Here is a 20,031-nt window from a genome sequence, read left to right as displayed (position 1 = left end):
AGTTTGTTCTCTTAATAGAACTTTAAATGAAATTTTCTAACGTGAAACGCGTTTATAATATTTCGCGAAATTGTATCGCGCAACGGAATAAAAATCCCAGCGTATTTTTCGTTGTTAAATACATTATTACATCAGAAAATAAGAGAAATGTGTGCTGCGGATGCAATTCGCCGCGTTCGTTTTTGAATTATTCGACAAAGTTGAAAAATTGGATTCGGCTCGAGATAGGGCGGATCGAGATATCTTTATCCGCTGTCCGACTGGCTGGCGAATTAATCTCGCCACTTCAAAAAGTTGAATAGCAAGTTCGGAATATAAATCTCATACTTGGTGCAGTTCGCGTCGCACTGAACGCGAACATAACTTACGGACATTAGTCATTGATATAATCGATCTTAAGTAGCACGGTAATTAATCTCGTGACATACGTCAACCGTAACGTAAATTTATTGTCAGCTAATTAGCCATTTCGTTGTTCATTCTAGCTCTTTTCCTATCTCTTTACCTTTGCATTCAGATAGAATTTCAATGTGTCAATCCAATATATCAGCTTTCCCAGATTCGATCAAATTTCCGGGAGGGAGAATGAATCGTTACGCGAAGTTGTGTAACAAAATGATTACGAAAGTGGAATAATCTCAGATAAAACGATAGGGTAATAAGATTCTTCTTTAGAAATTTAACTTATTATTTAATTTCTAAATTAAGTAATATTAAATTAATCTATTACTTTAAACGGACTTTATCGCAAACGACGTTACGTCGGTAGATTTCACAGGGGAAATTAATTTTAAATCAAGTTACGTGTTTCTCCGTCTCCATGAATTAGGTCGTGGCTTCTGCTACGAGAAAACCCTTTCCGGTATACAAATGATGTTTCTCAAATTCATATAGTAGTCTGAGAACGTAGCTCTTCTCTCTCTTTCTCATGTATTATCTCGTGATGTTGACCCATACCCTAGGGTGCTACCAGAGTTGCAAGACAGGTAGTGACGTCATCGATCCAGCTGCTTCTCTTTTTTATACTCGTCTTTCCTCTCTCAAAGACGTACGTCGTGTAATAGCTTCAGGGCTTTCGTTAAATGTAATACACGAACATGTACGAACTGGCGGAATATTATTTCAAGAAGGAATCGAGAGAATCTCTTTTCCGGTTGGAGGAGGATTGTCGAGTTCTTTTAGAATTTATTAAAAAAGATATCACGTAAACAGAACGTATAGCCCTTCTTACATCGTATCGTGAGTTCTATCTTGTATCATATTGCATTGGACTAACTAAGTACAGTAAGATGATTATAGCTGGATGTATTAAAGGAACGAGGTATTAAAGAAAACGATGAAATAGATGAAATAAATACAAACTAAAAACTTCTATTTATATGTTTTATATGGTATTTATATGTTATTTATAAACCGGTTTTTTTATACAGTAAAAAGACTACTAGATCAGTTCTATTTTTGCGTGATTATTTAAAATTATTTGCAGGAAAATATCAAAGAGTATTTTATACACAAATCGGATTTTTACATTAAAAGAGCTTTTTTTTTTGTAGAAGTAGAAACTGAATCAGTTTTGTTTATTTTTTGCGTGATTATTTAAAGTGAAATATCAAGGATTATTTTACATGGAAGAGCAGCCCTTTTTTTTTTTTGAACAAATAGAAACTGGATTACTTTCATCAATTTTTTGCGTGATTTTAAAATGATTTAAAGTGAAATATCAAATATTATTTGCATAAATAAGAATCTTACATTAGAAGAGCTCTTTTCGTAAGCATTGAAGTTAAACTTGAAACAATCGCTGTCGAGTATCGATCTGATCTTTTGGGAAACGTCGGACACCGCCATCGACACCGCCACTAGCACAAGTCGACAATTCCCGACATTGGGTTTTGCCAGTGGTTAAGTCTTGTACATGCGAAAGTATGTGCTTATATGTGATAGAGGATGTGTTAGATGGGATGGTCACCGGCGAAACTTGTCGTGCAACCACCTATTTGCGGTGAGTTGAGCGTAACTTTCGCATGCTATTAGCAAAGAACTATACATAAATTATTATCTCTGTCGCTGTAATTCAAACATCGAAACTTTGTGATTTGCAAACAGGTTCTGGGAACACCTTTGGTCTTGAAAATTTACGATATGCACATCAAGGTGGATATGCATAAAAGGCCGAATCGAAATATCCGAAAAAATGTATTATTCGATCGCTCTTAACGATCTTTATTCTGAAATCACAGGAATCTAATACCTACTAGCTAATTTAATATTGAAAGACAGTAATTAATTTCTTATTTTAAGTATTAAAAGAGCATGAGAGAAAAGTGTTTGATTTTTGTGACTATATATGATAAAATAATTATAGTTGGGAGCTCCAGTTTTATGATTATTACTGCTATAATATTAGTAATAATAATTATGTATGTAGTTCTTTCAAACATGAAAAAATTGTGTTACAAATTATGATAATTTCAAATAGTAATGTGTAATAAAATATCAACTTATAAATGAAATAAATATTTTTATGCAGTAAATGCAATTATAACGAATATAACTATTTTCTTAAATTCACTAATTATTTATGTGCTAATAATAATAATTAAAAAATATGTTAAGAGAGTATCAAAGACTGTCAAACAGCGTTTGTGTTATTAATAGTACAATTGACTATATTTGCATGGTTAAAAAAACTAGTATAAATATAGATAGTCGTCCCAAAAGATGAATGTAAATTACAGTCAAATTATGGTAATTGCAATTATTTTTTTCTCAGTGCGTTGTTGTAGTATCTTAAAAAGCAATTAATTACTGTCTTTCAGTCTTAATAAATTGGCCGGTTATTAGATTTGACAGTATCAGTAATCTATAAAGGAGAAGTGACTTTTTCTTCGAGAATGTCGGAAAAAGGAAGATATATGACTCCGTGGTCAAAGACGATGAAAAATAAGAGTCGCAGGATAGAATTTAAATGTAACAATTTAATAAGGTTTGCCTTTTGACCTCGAGAAACTCATAAAGCGGCTCGACGTACGCAGGTGAAACATCTCGATTTGCCTACAAATACAACGTAACGCGGTATGATTATGACTCTGCCATGCCGTACACGTTCGCGCTTATCTCGACGGTGCACTCGCGATCATTGCATTCTGTATTCATCATCATAGAGCACTTGGAATATAAGTATACGAAGATAGTTGTCGCGGTTTCATGAGCGCGTATGACGCTCGCGTGCATGTGTTACGCGTACACGTTTGTGTTTGTAGCTTCTTCCTATGAATTCCCTTCCGGCTAGGTAGCTGCGGGGATATATGAGGTGGCTTTTGACGTCATTGACCCAGCTGCTCATCCCTTATGCACGTCTTTCTACGAGATGCCTCGCGTACCGACACGTAACGTACGATATGCAAATCGCGCGCGCGCGCGCGCGTATAAAGTTATCAACTACCATAATGGCGACGAGATTGTCCGTCGCTCCGTCTGTGTTGAGCTAGAAACAACAATATAAAAAAAAAAACCTAAGGCAATAAGACTGAAATAGGTCGAATCGGCCTATCTTAGTAGAGAACGTAAAGTATTCTCCACTGATTGGCCGATTCACTTACTGCTTACACTTAGTACTTTACGTTTTTTATTTATGTGTTTTTAATTTAGTTAGCTTTAGTAACTCTAAGCTGTAAGAAATTGACCAATTATCAGTCGAATATGAAGAAAACCGACTGTGATTGATTAGTTTTTCTTGCAACTTTAAGGGTTATGACCTTTTAAAGCTAGGACTTGTGGACCCAGACTTAAGCGACGATGAGATTTTACGTAAAATAGGTTCCAAACTTCGAACTGTAAAAAATTGATCAATCGTAGTCGATTATTCTTTTCATGTTTGACTGTGATTAGTCAATTTTTTCAGGCCTAAAGCTTAAGTTTTACGCTTTAAAATCTCACCGTAGACGCCGTTTTACTCGCCGACGAGGAGCGCGATCTCAGCACGCTCGCGCTTCCTAATTTAGCTTCTTTCCCGAGTACCCGAATTATCCCACTTTTCCTGTCCCGCGACTATCCGAGCGCGGCATCTGCATCGGTGCAGTCAGTGTACATGGAAAAGCCTGCGAGAGTATTACTCACGGTTGTTGTATCGGCTTAACGAGAAGCGGAGGGATAAGCCAGTCGCGATAACGATTATGGATCGCCCACGATAAAATGTTTACGGTGTTATCGCGTTCAGATCTATGAGAGAAATAAACATCGTTTCTGGATCTGTTGGTACTCGAAGTTACGTGGCGTGCAAATAAAACGTCAGTGATATCAGATTTATCAGACGGTAAAACATTAAGAGCAGTTCCCATAATATTCCCCTCTTAACTTTCTCGATTTGTAAATTTATTTACTTTACGTTCTTTTCTTCTTTTTTTTAAACATTTTGTAGATAACGCCAATCTAACATCGACTCTATTAAAACTTTTACTTATCTTTTCCCGCAGCGACGACCTAATTAAACAACAAGTATACTTTTTTTTTTAAATATATGTTTTCTTTTTCTATTTCGTTCAACTTTAATTTTTAATTCGAATTAGTGCAGTTCATTATTTTTAATGAAACAAAATCGAGAATTGAACAATAAATTTATGATAAAGTAGCAATAAACATTTCTGTATGCATTTTCATTGCCTGGCGCATAATATACTCAAATGGTTATGCTAGTTTAATAGACGTCTTTAATTGTAATTGAGGGTGGGGTACAGTATGGCGGTTTGTTCTGTTCGATAGAGAATATAATGCTTTAGTACGCGAACGAGCAAACGTGTGCGATATTGGTTCGTAGTTGGACCGCGCCCTGGAATGTACGCGAATTTAATATTGGCACGTGCAGATATAACGTATGGATCGTATATGCCAGATGGAAGCCGCGTTAAAGCCACTTTGTACCGACGAACGTTTCAACTAAAATTATGCTTCTTTCCGGAGTGTGGCAGATCGAGTTCGCCGCAATTCATGTGTAACATTTTGACAAATGAAGCTTTCAAAGACTAAAAAAAAAAAACGTTTCATTTTTACTTCAGTTTTAACGAGTATAATCTATATGGAAAGAATGGTTTTGCTGAAACTAAAAATTGAGTTAGATTACAGATCTAAAAATAAATTTTGTTGAACCATCAAAATATTTATGTGAAAAACCTAATATGATATGCATTGCTATAAAAAAATGCCGATATTGCAGCAATTAGTTTTTCAAAATCCTGCATAATTGTTTTTCAAATGTGTATTCAAATTTTTACTATTTTTATGTATTTTAGCAAAATCGATCCGCCAGGCAAATATAATATTTTTATGAATCTTTCTCGTATGCTCAAGTTACGTAAGAAATTAACTTAGAAGATTAAAAGATTAAAAAAAGAATTGCGTATTAAATGTACGAGAATATTTTATCTAACGAATGAAACTCCATCATAAATGTATATTTATCATTTATCTTAAAATTTCTTTTATTTATTACTGTTTTATTATTATTATATTATTGCTGTTATTGATATAAGAAAAATTCACGGTTGAAAAAAGTGTAAAGTGCAAAGCCTGAGATATCAAACGTATCTCAAAGTTATCACGTACAGTTACTGCGGCTTAATTGATTTTCCACCTTTCGCTCGTCGAATTAACTTGGCATCGGATTGGTAGACTTGAGAATAATCGCGGATAAGATCGGGCCTCGCGGAAAATGTTGCCCGATCGAGTCGTATCTTTCTCCGGATTAACGTGGTAATTAAACGGGTAATTAAACACATGCAATTGCGTGGAAATATGGATGAAAACGGATGCCCGTTTATGAAGATATAAGTATACCCGCCGTATTATCCGGTAAAGACGTGTGTGTATATATATATATAGGTATATATTTAATTGATTTCTTTCGGTTTAACTATTAGCTTTTCACATTTCTTAATTTATTTAAATATCGCGCATTGCAATCTAATTTTCTATGCATAACTATTTATCATTTATCTATTAAAATTCCTTTTTATTACCTAATTTATTTGTCACTGGTTTAATACTGCTTTATTACTGTAATTAATATCATGTTAATATCTCCCATCCGTAAATATTTTCCGTTCTATGTTTTCTGTAAAAACACGGAGGCCTGTGTCAACTCATTTCCTTGAATAAATACCCAAGTTTTTTCTCCAGTTTCAGTTGATCGAATATTTTACCTCGAATTCTACAAAATTTGCGATGCGATAAAAACAAACCGCATAGTGATAACGGTATGGTTATCATAAATCAGATAAATTCACCGCGCTTATCTATGCTTCGATTTTTCGATGCAACGGCGCAATTCGTTCTATGGAATTATTGCTTTCGTGAAGAAGTGAAGGAGGAAGAAGAAACGTCGCAGCATCTCAATTCTTACTGTAACGGATCGTGAATCATTATGTGAGATGATTCCTCGAATGTAGGAGTTTTATTATTATATCGTTTAATGCAAGTCGGAATGGTTTATAAAATATGAATAAAATGGCAACCAATAAATCATATACTCACGCAAACGTGATTCCTCATGAGAGAGGAAAAGTATTAGATGTACAACTTTGCTTCCGCCGTTTTTTTTTCCGAAATTCGAAGCTTTATTGTAAAAAACTGGTTATACATTTATACATTTATTGCTCAAGTAATGCCTCCAATTCTGCATCTTCGAAAACCTTCTCTCTTCCATCGCTATGCCGATCTTCGACGTCAAAATCACCGTTCTTGAAGCGGTGAAACCACTCACGACATATTCTTTCACTAATAGCGGCCTCACCATAAGTATTTGAGAGCATTCAATGAGCCTCAGCGACAGATTTCTTCATATTGAAGCAAAAAATTAAAACCTCTCGCAAATGACGAGAATTTGGCTCATAAACTGACGTTTTCAATCGAGAATAATTTTATGATGCAGACACAAATCAACTAATGTTTCTATGGGGTTATGTTGACAGATGCCCAAGTTTATTGTATGACGTCTATGATCTATTTATTTCGACCATCACTTACCGCTAAAGCCATCTATAGGAAAACGGCGGAAGCAAAGTTGTACACCTAATACAATGTCGATTTGATTCTCGAGAATCGTTCGTGTTTCACCAAGTCTGAATTGACCATTCTGTCATTTTATCAATACGGTATATTCATACTGATTTCTCTTTGATTCAATTTCATTTCTCTTCTCTTTCTATATTCATCATATATAATTACCTCTATTTACGAACCTAGCAAATAGTCGTTAGTTTCGTTACCATCGGTTCTACGTGCTTCCGTGCAGAGATGCATTGCGGACTTTCAGAGAAAGCAAAGCGAGGAGAAAAGAGCGATAATCGCGTTTGATTCCTAGAAGCGATCGTACTTCTCGTGGCCATAAATTAAATCGTGCGCCTCGACCATTCGACCGATTTTTCGCCGCAAAGAGCTCGCTATCTATCAATACGCTCGAATGTACGAATGCACGCCAAGGCGTTGCCTAAGATAATCTTGATCGATGTGTCGCCTCGTAAATATTCTGCTAGAGTAGTTAGATATTTCCTTGTATTATTTAGACATTTATAAACCATAGCGAGGTGCACAAGTAGTTTTATCTTTAGATATTTACTGTTAGATTTATCGATGTGATTTGAGGTGTGAATATCTGCATATTATGATCTGACATTTGCTCGAGATTTTCATGAGATTAGAATGAATTAATCAATTGCATTTCGCACACACCCGTATATAGACATATTTCACGTACAGCGATTAGTGATATTTCATTTTATTTCTCGCGTTCCCCTGGAAATATGCGAGCAGTTAGCGGTGCAATTTGATTAATGTACATTTCCATCAATGTAGATTAACTTTTATTTCCGTTTAACTTACTTTTTATCTTTTTCTTATTTTTAGAACTAGAAAAGGAGCAAGTTAAACAGAGATTAAAGTTAATCTAAGTGGAAATGGATGATAAGAGCAAGTTCTGCAATTAGGCTATTCTCATTCTTTTTCTTTTTTAACCGAGATAATTACGAACAAACTTATCATAAACAAATTTATACTAGGCACGTCCCATGATTGGATTTCACTTGTAAATGTCAGTATAGTCCGCATAGTCTCCGCATAGTCTCATTGTCAGAACGAGTTTTCACAATTTTTCTATCATGTCTGATCGTGGCTCTCCGTTGTTGTTGCGTGACTATGTCGTGTCGAATATGAAATAGGCGCGTCCTACACGCCTGTGTGTACACACCATATATGCATATCCGCTGTGGACACGAGAAAGGTTTGGCTTTGTTCGTTGTTACATGATTACAATTTGTACGGAGGCAGATCGATCAACCAGTCCACCGCTATTGCTTGAACTGTCCATCGGAGATATCTAGATAAAAAAATATAAAACTGTAATTGCTGAGCGAAATAAAGAAATGTCAATAGCTGAGCTGCGCGGGAAATTAATTTTTAACAGATCGTGCTTTAGAATTCGTCGAATGTAGACATTCTGACGAATGAAAAATTAGGTCGTTTTTTATACATGAAAAGAACGCACTGAGAGAAATATTTAGTATGAATAATTATAATTTTTTTATATGTGAATAATACAAATCTTTTTTTTTTTAACCAAATTTTGATTAGAACAATTTTTTAATTAAAAAATTATTTAATTTTATAATTAATATATTTTATAATTAATTTTATAATTATAAAATTTTGCTGAAGTATCTAAATATTAATTTAACTACGTATAAATCTGAAAATAATTTATTGGACTATCAAGTATCAAAATAATTATGTAAGACATTCAAGATGAATATCAAGACTTTTTGCTGCATTGCTTATCAATTTCAATTTCCTACATAATTATTTTGATGGCTTAAATTATTTTTAGATCTGTATCTAAATTTTTTAAATACTTCAGCAACATCCACGTACATCGCCGACATTATTTCAACGCGATGGCACTAATTCCCGGCGAAGGGAAACCTATTTCCGTACTCGTGGTACTTTAGATCATTTTTCTCGGTATCTTGGCAGTTATTCCTCCATATCATGACAAGCGAATTGCGTCCAACGATCTTCAGAGCCGCTAACAGACGCGTTCTCGATTACCTAGCTTTGGCTATCTTTGCGTGCATTACACGCATTTCCAAGGAATAGAATCTCCGTGCCTCCATGATCCATATTTAAACGAGAAGTACCGACAGAATGGCCTTTATACTAGCAATCAGTATGCCGCTTCCGTGGGCGAGTATCATCGAGCCTTTCGCAATATCGATTTACTTCCTGACGATCCACGTGTCAATAACCCAGAATGAGAGACTGTTCGATGATGACATAGCAGTATATGTATGGATGTATTATATTATTTCAAAATATGTTATTCGAATGTTTGTATCATATATGCTGTTTTTGAAATATTTATTTTAATGAACAGTGTTCTAATTTCTAGTGTTATATTTTTTATTTACAAAATTCGTTTTATCAATACGAAGTCGATTTATTTCTGGCTAATATATTATTTACATTTTCTTTTTTCCATCAGTTTTTACATTACATGAATTTATTTTGTAACAATTTAAATGTTTATTATTTTTTATTTTATTTATCTAAAGCTTAATTCGCAAGAACGTCTGTTTTTAAATTAAAACCGAAATAATTCGCAGTAATTCACGATTATATGCGCAATGCTTTGAATTATTACTTTAACAATTTTGTTGGGAAATCAATAATAAAAAATTTGCGAGAGAGAGAGAGAGAGAGAGAGAGAGAGAGAGAGAGAGAGAGAGAGAGAGAGAGAATTGAATTTGGAATATTTTGATATGCTTGGTATTGAATTTTTAGCGCTTCATGTTTTAATTATTCAAATACCTATCATGTCGTTAATAAATACAGACGATAATTTCATGCGTATTTTCCGTTTAAATAATATTAGTTTAAACGTCTGCGGTCAAACATCGAGATATAATCTCGACGAAATGGCTCGGATATACCAGGATATAACCGTAGGGAGTTTAATATGTGCTGTAATGTGACTAATTTCTGCAGCCTATTTTGTCAAATGACGTGATTCACCTGCGTCAACGTCAATAATCAGCACGAAGGATAGACTGTGCTACTATGCGTGTGTACCTTACACATTAATGAGATCGTGTTTATTACCTTGTATAGTCACAAAGTAACATGGGATAGGCATTGTAACATCGATTGATTGTTTAACAAGCGTACTAACAAGTATACGGATCGTGGCTAATTACATCGCAAACATAATAATATTCTTGCCATGTACAATGAATTGGCAACACATATCAACATTTCACTAATGAGGCATAAGTGTCTCCAAAAATAGATAAATGGTATACATAAAGATAAATCATTTATAATAAGATCTCGTTGTATTTAAAGTGTATTGATAAGCAAATGTTTTACTTTATTATCTATTTTCATCAAAATTTTTATGTAGGTAAAGATTTTTAAAAACATTCTCTCTCTCTCTCTCTCTCTCTCTCTCTCTCTCTCTCTCTCTCTCTCTTTCTCGATTTTTCCTTGAAATTAAATATAGTAGTTTACACAAAGTGTTTTATTTATACTCTGAACGATATAAAATGTTTCTTATAGATTTTTGAATGATAAAAATACAATGTTGCAAGCCAAATTTCACTAGCATGTCAGATTTTTGAAATAATTGAGATTTAATGTGTCAAAAATTGCTTTCTTGTGATTTGATATGTTAACCCTTTTTTTGTAAAAAGAGTTAACATTTTTGATAAATTTTTATTTATGTTAATTAAACAATATTAAAATCAACTATATTTTGAGATAATATGAATACACAACAAATGTGAATACACTAAGAAATAAAACTCCTGAACAGTCAAGTTCGATCTTTAGTGCTTAAATAATTCGGTGTGAATTTAATTTTTCACTCTTGAAACGCAATCCTAGCAGAACTAGAATAATAATACTAGAATAATACTACAAATTAAATTGAAGCAACTTAATATTGATGCTCAGCATTTTAGAAAGATCTTAATAATTTGATGCTGATAAGCATTTTAAAACCTGTAAATTTTTATCAAATTAATTAAGATACAATCTCAAACCGTCGCGAGACGAAACGTCATTCGATCGCCCACGATCGTTACATGCATGACTCACGAGGCGCTCTTATTAAATGGTGCTTTGTCTTGCATTTGCATATGGTAATTGATACGATTTATCGCGAGTATCCCAACGCGACGGTTCACTGCGCCGAGGTCATGTAACGTAAATAATTTCTTTCCCTCCGTTCGCGTAACTCGCCGAATGCGACATTGAATTGTTAAAATGCGCGATAGCGATGCAACGCAAGGAATACACAAATATCACGGTCAGCGTTTGATTATTGAGCATTTGTATTCAGTCGAGCTCATTGTGCTCACAAGATATTGCGTTTCACTACACGCCGAAATATTGCTTGTATTGTATACATGAAGTTTTTTGTCCTTATATATACCTTGTATATCTTCCTTCTTGATTACATCGTTTAGACACAAATGGAAGTCGAAGGAGATTGTCAAGGCAATGGAGTGCTAATAGAAAAATTCGTGAATTAATAAATGTAAATTTATTTCAGATGTTGGATAGCAATTCCGAGGAAATGATTTTTTTCCTCCAAATAAAATTTCTTCTCTTTACATCGCGAATATTAAAGCACACTACGAGAAATTCGCGCAGTAGCCAGAAAGCATTTTCCACGATTCGAGTCCCACGCTCTCATTATTCCCCTAATTTATCAATGACGTCAACTTAATTACTCAAATTATGTCGTCCGCGTTACGAATTCCGTGCTACTTTAGTCAGTTACATCGACACGTTGGAATAAAGATCGTTTTCGTAATGAGAACTTGGCACGAAATCGGAATTTCGGAAAATCGCTGCTTTGTAAATCTGTTATGCATCACAGTTGTATAGCGATGAAATTGGTATTTCAACGAGACTGTAATTTCGATACGATCCGTTAAATGTCGGAATTTTAGAATGCAATCTCGTAATGGAATCATATAAAACGTGAATGTAAAATACATATAACTGCTTTTATGTATTCTGAATTTATATGGCTGATGGAAGGTAATTCTAATTTTATGATTAATCCAATTATTTAAAACGCATTACGGTAATTGTCGAAGATAATTGAATTAAACTAATAAGATAATTATACGCTAGTGCATTTAGCTCTTATTACAAAAGAGCTCGGCGCATTTTAATCAACGAGTCCTCTTGTATATTATAATATCGTATTTTCTTCATGACGGGGTGTTTATTATTATATTATTATATACCTATAACATGTAAACGCCTGCAGAAACAACAGGTAATATCTATCAATAAATTGATAAAGATTTATTAATTTTTATTGACGAGCTTTGAAAAACATAAATATTAGTATTACAGCGAAGACAGGTTTCGATAATAAAATTCGTACACAATTAATTCTCTATTTTATATTGGACCAAAAAGTTTTCTCGTTTTTGTTAATAGGTGACATAAACGTTTTAGGTGTGAACATTTTTTTTTTTATACTAAATGTATTTATAACCTAAAAATTTATACATCACTATGTAACAAAAAAATATCAAGAATAAAGCTTGTTATAAAGAATTAAAAATGGAAGAGCAAAAGACACATTTTCGCTACGTTATACTATATTGCTACCATAAAGATAAAAAACGTTGTGCAGACCTAAAAAAGATATATGCGGTGTACGGTGAAGATAGTGTGAATGATCGCATGTGCCAGTTTTAGTTTGCAAAGTTCCGTGGCGAGAATTTCTCCATTGAGGACAAGCCATGTTCTGATAGGTCAAGTATACAGTGGTTGATGATCAAATTAAGGATGATGATTAGACCACTCGAGATATCGCAGAAGAGCCTAAGGATATCTAAATCGAGTATTGAGAATCACTTGTACAGATGAAAAATGAGAAGACTTCTGGCTAATCCAATAAATTGGGTAACATCGGATATTTTGTAGAATTATAATTGTAAAATGATAAAACTCGCTGCTTTCGTTGGGGAGAATCAACACATCGGCGAACATCGATGCGCAAATTCCGGATATATCATTTGCCGCTTTGAAACAGAAGAGAATACGATTCGATCGATCGACACCTATGTGATATTGCTGCGCATTTTTCCTGGGAATTTTAGACGGATTCGGTCGTTGGGTAAATTTCGAGCGTGTACAACGCGCTGTTATTCGCGACGTAAGCTGCGTAATTCGCAGACAGAGCGGTGACAGCTGGCACAATGCGCGTGAATTCATTCTCGTGCCGGAAGACCCGATTAAATGCAGATTCGCATCAATGAAAAAAAAAAAAAAAATATGATAGAGATGCTCGAGATGACAGACAGTTCGTCAATCTGGTTTGATATAGCGGGCCTTTAAAATTGCACAATTCCTCGCGATTACTATTGTAATGAAATGATCAAGCTTTCGCGCGTTTATGAGCTTGATTTCGCGAGGTTCGAATATTTTGAATAGCTGGAATTAAACGATTCTAAAATTACGCCATAACCATTGTTCCAATGAATTCTAATCCCATTTGCACTTTAAGCGCGCCCTGCAATACTGGCATACTGAAAATGCAATTAATATCGATTTAACGTTCGTGTGGCTTTCAGACATCATGATCAAATAAACTTATAGCGAGCAATTTAAGCGAGTATAACAATTCGTAGCTATAATATAGCTATAGTATTCGTATACTTAAATTGCTTTTTTTCTCAGTAATTTTTTTCTTTTTATTTTTTCAGTACAATTAATTATTATGTTTCGACCTTATATTTAGGCCCTCTTTAGATGTACAAAAAATTTTTTCCGGCGCAGTAAAAAACATTATTCAAAAATTAAGAAAACAATTGTTTCGTTACATAATTAGATGAATGCACTGAAAAAAAATATAATCTTAATTTTAATAAATATTTAGTTGAATACTGTCAACTAAATATTTATTAAATATAAAGATATATTTATTTGATATAAGAAATTTTAATTAATTTAATTTGAACAATCATTTTTTTTATTGAACAAATATTTATTGGGAATACAAAGTTAGTTCGATCCGTTTTTTTGTGCATTTATTTCAAAACAAAATGAATGAACAGATCAATTAAAGTATTGTCCATCGCTGCCTACTACTTTTTTCCATCTCTCAGGCAATTTTCGAATTCCATCTCGAAAAAATGATTCGTCTTTGGAGGCGATCCAATTTTGGAGCCAATTTTCGATTTCTGCGAAAGAAGTGAACCGACGACTTGCTGCATCCTTCGGAACAACCAGTAATCAGAAGAAGCAAGTCCGGAGAATACGGCGGGTAAAATATCCCATTTGCGCGTTTTCAAATATTTTTTTACGACTTTAACGACATGAGGCCGAGCGTTGTCATGAAGAAGAATATCATAATTTTATCATATCTTTGCTCGTATTTCGTTTTTCTCGCAATGCACGGTTCAAACGAATCAATTGTAGCCGATACCGATCGCCCGTAATGGAATCGCTTTCAGCTCATAGTAAACAAGACCCTTTTGGCCTCAACAGATACAGATGATCTTTGAACCATGAATGTTCGGCCATGGTGTTGATGTTGAGGTCGATGGCAACGATTGACCGGGCTTAGCGTAGTATTTTTTCTTTTTAGAGTTGTCGTAGAATATCCACTTCTCATCTCCAGTCACAATCCGATGAAAAAAAATCTTTTCTCTGTTGTCTTTGAATCAGCTGTTCGCAAGTGAAAAATCCCCTTTCAACGTGTGTCGGTTTCAATTCATAAGGCACCCAATTTCCTTGTTTTTGAATCATTCCCATGGCTCTCAATCATACAGAAACGGCTTGTTGAGTTATCCCCAATGATTCTGTAAGCTCCTCTTGTGTTTGATCTTCTTCGAGTAATACCTCTAATTCTTTGTCTTTGAATTTTTTTGGCTGTCCAGAGCGAGGCTTGTCTTCAACGTTGAAATCTCTATCCTTGAAACGTCGAAACCATTCCCTACATGATGTATCAGTTGGAGCAGTGTCACCATAAACTTCGACAAGCATTCGATGGGCTTCAGCCGCACTTTTCTTCCAATTAAAACAGAAAATCAAAATCTCCCGCAAATGCTGCTTGGTTAACACAAAATTCGACATTTCAAACACAGTAAAAATCAAGGTTTTTGTATAAAACTCAAAGCGATATAAACTGAATATTATTAGCAGATGTTTAACCTCTCTGAAACCGTCAAAATCAGCTGTCACTATGAACCATTCACATCAGCTGGAGCAATCTTTAGGGAAACGGACCGAACTAATTTGTACTCCCAATACTTACTGTAAGTAAATGTTTAGTTGGCAGTATTGAACTAAATATTTATTAAAATTAACTATATTTTTTTCTCAGTGCGTAACGAAAAGTTAGTCACTTTCTTAATTTTTGAATAATGTTTTTTACTGCGCCGGAAAAAATTTTTTATACATCTGAAGAGGGTCTAAATATAAGATCGAAACATAATAATTAATTATATTTTATAGCGTTTTAACTTTTTACTCTTGTTTATTATATCTATCTTTAATGATATTTATGTTAAACGAACAATGGGGATTTTTTAAGTTTTTCTGACTCTTATTAACCTTTTATATCTCGTTGTCGTAATAATATTAGTGATAATGATTATATAATTCTATCAATAAATATAATTAGCAACTGAAAATGGTTATACAATTATTATCATAAAAAAGTTACAATTACTGTAATTTAATTGTAATTTATGGTCATTTTTTGGACAACCATATAAAATATGCTATATATATAATTCTATCATTAAATATATATAATTGTAATAATAGGTAAATAACTACATATAATTGTAGTCATTTTCGTTTGCTAATTGCATATATTTATTGCATATATTTATTGATGGAACTACATATAGTTTAGTATCCATTTATCCATTGAAAATCTAATTAATTTCGATTTAGCGCAATTCTAATTTCTCGACTTTTATCTAGTGAACATATTTTATCGACAAATTTGTATGGTAAATAATTATCAGATTAATCCATTTTATTACATAAAATCTTAATTTGGTTTTCTGAACAATCAACAGTAATCTTGTTGGATACAAATTGTGCGCGTATTTTGGAGCTTCAATTTCATGATAAGATCAAAATAATCGAGAATCGCGGGAAGAGAGAATTTCTCTCGTCGAGTCATCTCTCTCTCTGAGGACGGAAGTGGAATAATATGCGATTGCCGGTTGCATCTCAAGCGTCTCGAGTGCTGGATGCAGGTGAAAGCATCACGAAACTCTGGTCGCTGCCGCGCTGTAATAACGCTTTATTTATCATGACGCACGCGCACAATTGTCTCTCTCTAAGCTGCAGTAGCCGGTCATGATGTAAAATGCAGCAACAATCGAAGGACGACGTCGTCGTGATTTACTCGCGATCAATGGAATCTCTTGAGGCCGAGAATACAACGAACAGAGGCGACGGAAGAAATATGCGTTTCGCTTGATTGCATGGATGGTGTCGTCGAACAATGCCCGATATGAGCTGTTTTGCACATTGCTCTCTCTGTCTCTCGTTCTCTATCGTTAGCTATCGTTAGGTATCGATGTTCGATAGACGCCTGTCAAAAGTACGACACGTAATAGAGGATAATAGCGCCCAAGCTTTTCTTCCGCGATTCACTCTCGTTCGTTTAATTTTTACGATCGACCTTATCTCGCCGATTTCTCATCATATCGATGGTGAAAGGTCTATTTGCACGAGAGATCCTTGAACAATAATGACACGTAGGCCTTACTGTATGCTTACTGATGCTTCAAGTACGTTTATTCAGTATTCCAGGAGAAAATAAAGATACATCTCGATGCGCTTGTTTAAAGAAGATATCTCGAGTTTCTTATGGAAAAAACAGTTTTGCTGAAATATCTAAAAATTTAGCCAGATCTGAAAATAATTTTGTAGGACCATCAAAATAATTACGTAGAAATTTCAAATATGATGAACAATACCTCAGAAAGTTTTGACATTCTATCAGTTTAAAAGTCCTACATAATTTTTTCATGACTCAACAAAATTGTTTTCAGATCTATATCTAAAATTTTATATACTTTCGTAAAATCATTTTTTTTTTTTTTCGTGTACGACAGATATTTATAGTCGCATGAGAGAATTTTGTTTTAAAATTTACGTCGAAAATATGGTATAATATTTTAAGATTTTTACCGTGCACTTCAATAAAATTAATTAAACTTATTTTATACTTTATTGTAATTTTATTAATGAATAAGGGAGATTTATATTAAAATTCTTGAAAATACAATTTGTATCCCACGACTATCATATTTTCAGGGTAAACTCTAAGAAAAAATTCTCTCCGTGTGGTTTTTATATTCAAATTATTTCAAGTACAATCTTATGATGTCATAAGTCAATCACAGGGCCATATTAAAATCTTAAGACATTATATTTAACGACAGTAAGAGTTTTAAAATATAAGAACAGGTTATGAATACCGATTCTATGAATCGTCCAATCTGTATTCTATAGGAAGACTATATCGGAGTATTCGATAATGCGCCATCGTCGATAAAACCCTCCCGATGGATTCATTTGGATCTCAAGTTACGGTATCGCGACCTTCCCAAGGCTCCCGTTCGCCATGTCGATAATCGCGGATAAAAGTCGCAATAAATAACGACAGAGCTGGCACTCTCGTATAAGCAGCGAGCGCTGCATAATGCGCGTGTAATTTACTCTCTCAGTATTTGTCGATACCCCGGAGGGAATACCGTAACGGCACGTCTCCTAAATCGACATAATGCTTTAAAGGGAGATTCCCTAAGCCTTCGAATTGCCGAATGCGTCCTTTCCTGTCATAGATTCTACGATGTGGGATCTTTGTAAACGTGTAGGTACTGTTCCGTTATTTTTTACGATCTTGCGTAACAGTTAATAGCTGAATCACTCGACCGATTCACCGCGAATTCGAAATTTACCTCACCGCTCGGCTCATGGCTAAGAATAATTGTCGTGGACGAGTATTATACGCCATATTCGTTCTACCATCGTAGATGTCTCTCGATGAGCAATTGTCAGGACTAAAGCGTGATATTCAAGAAGAGTATTATATAAATGGTAAGATTTACGTAGCGGACATATATATCGATTGAGAGTTTCAAAATTACAGCCTTATGTTCTCAAGAAATATTTTTGGCTACGATCGATCGAAGTTAACTCCTTGGATTATCAGGATTTATTTATTTAATCATTTAATTAAATTATTATTATTATTTATTTGACAATGAAATACAAGGAAATATTCTCTTCTGATCATCAAAATAATTATGTAGAACGCTCGAGCTGATTGTTCAAATATCGAAACTTTTTGCAGCATTGTCCAGTACACTTGAGATTTTTACGTAATTATTTTGATGGCTCAACAAAATTATTTTTATATCTGTTCTAACTAAATTTTTAGACACTTCAACAAAATCATTTTTTCCATGTCAGGATGCGAATTGTTTGTCCGGCGTTTTATAAGGATTCGCGAGTTTAATAACCTCACACGAGCATTCCGTATTGACGATTCCAGCCGACCGGGTCTATTTTCCACGATTTACGCGCGCGTTAGATTTCGCAAGGCGAAACGTTGGCGGTAAGGAACGCGACGCGAGACACCTGATCCTCGTAAACTGGTAGGCGTAGCTGAAGCAGCGAATTCGAGAAACCCGGTCTCCGACACGGTAAAATTATCGTACGTCGCAAAATTCGTACTTTCGCTTCAGAGTTGGACGAAGGAAGCGAATGAACTGGTCGTTTATTCGTAAGATCCGAGCACTGAATTTTTCTTCCGATGGACTTTTTACGCGAAACCATTACGGGGCTCTTCCGTATCTCATATATATATATAAACTGTTTCGACGTGGATTTCTTTTCGACCACATTATTGGGAAAATGTTCTTGGTGACTTTATCTCTCGTGCTGACGGTTCATCGTTTTTCACAACATCAATATCCTTTCATTGCGATAGCTGTCATTATTTTCGTTCCACATCAATCTTTGGGAACCGACAGAAAATGGCACGATTGAGTGAACCGCATAACTCGATTGAATATTTTCGTTAGCAAATCGATGCGAATGCGTGTTATATATCTCCAATAATTTGATATAGAAAAACTCGCCTGCTGACCATAGAACATTTCTGTAAATGCAGTCTCATCGTAATATCATTATCAAATATGCATATTACGAAATTTTTTTTTAATATTTAATATTTGCCAATTGATGTATATTAACAATTCACAAAGGTTTTTTTGCAATGAGCTAAATGAATTTCGTAGTAAAAATAGGATGTGAATAGTTATTAAAAGAAAAATGAAAAATTTTGCTCGATTAAGGTAAATAATAAAATAATATTAACTAGTTCAATTGACGGTTAGTCAATCTTATAATGTAATTTTAATTCTCGATTAAAAGCGAATAACACATACCTTGGTTAGAATTTTATATGAGCGGTATATTTAATAAATTTTTTGCGAAAGACAAACGGTACAGAGATGCGCCTGCAGAAGATATATGGAGAAAAATGTAAAATATTATACATTAAAATTCTAGTAAATTTTGGCAGATGTACACAAGGACGGGTGCTTATGTATATAAAATTTATTTTATTTTTCTGGTAAATGAGTGATTGTTTTATAAAAAGAGCCGTAAGGTACTTTTTACATTTCAAAGTAAATTTCAAGATGTTCATGTTTGAGAATAGTATGATTTACTTTATGAGATAATAATCATTTGAATATAATAGATTTACTATTTTGTTTGTAAATCTGCAGGCTAAAAAAATTAATGTTTTTAATGTACTTTTTACCATCTTTGATATTTTTACTTTCAAACAAATAAACTTTGTCATAAATTCAAATAAAAGTAACCAAAATATTTTTCTAATCTTCTAAGGTAAAAATTACTCAATCATTTTTCTCCGTGTATATATACAGACGAAGGGAAGGCGAGATTGCAAAT

The 20,031-nt window shown here is 34.0% G+C and overlaps 1 protein-coding gene across 8 annotated transcripts in view; it reads left to right on the top strand.

Annotated features, from left to right (window-relative positions):
- Positions 1-20,031, top strand: part of LOC108687182 (ankyrin repeat domain-containing protein 50) — an 82,450-nt gene that overhangs the window by 7,751 nt on the left and 54,668 nt on the right. The window contains exon 1 of one of the 8 annotated variants that reach the window (XM_018192822.1): positions 4,223-4,289. The exons of the other annotated variants lie outside the window; for them this stretch is intronic. The gene's annotated coding sequence lies outside the window, so the exon portion shown is untranslated. Of the gene's footprint in view, positions 1-4,222; positions 4,290-20,031 lie in introns of those variants that run through there. 8 annotated transcript variants of the gene reach the window in all.

This window comes from Atta colombica, unplaced genomic scaffold (assembly GCF_001594045.1).
Source record: "Atta colombica isolate Treedump-2 unplaced genomic scaffold, Acol1.0 scaffold200, whole genome shotgun sequence".
Taxonomy (NCBI): Eukaryota; Metazoa; Arthropoda; class Insecta; order Hymenoptera; family Formicidae; genus Atta; species Atta colombica.
The sequence above is the reverse complement of the archived record's forward strand: the minus strand, read 5'-3'. Positions and strand labels throughout refer to the sequence as shown.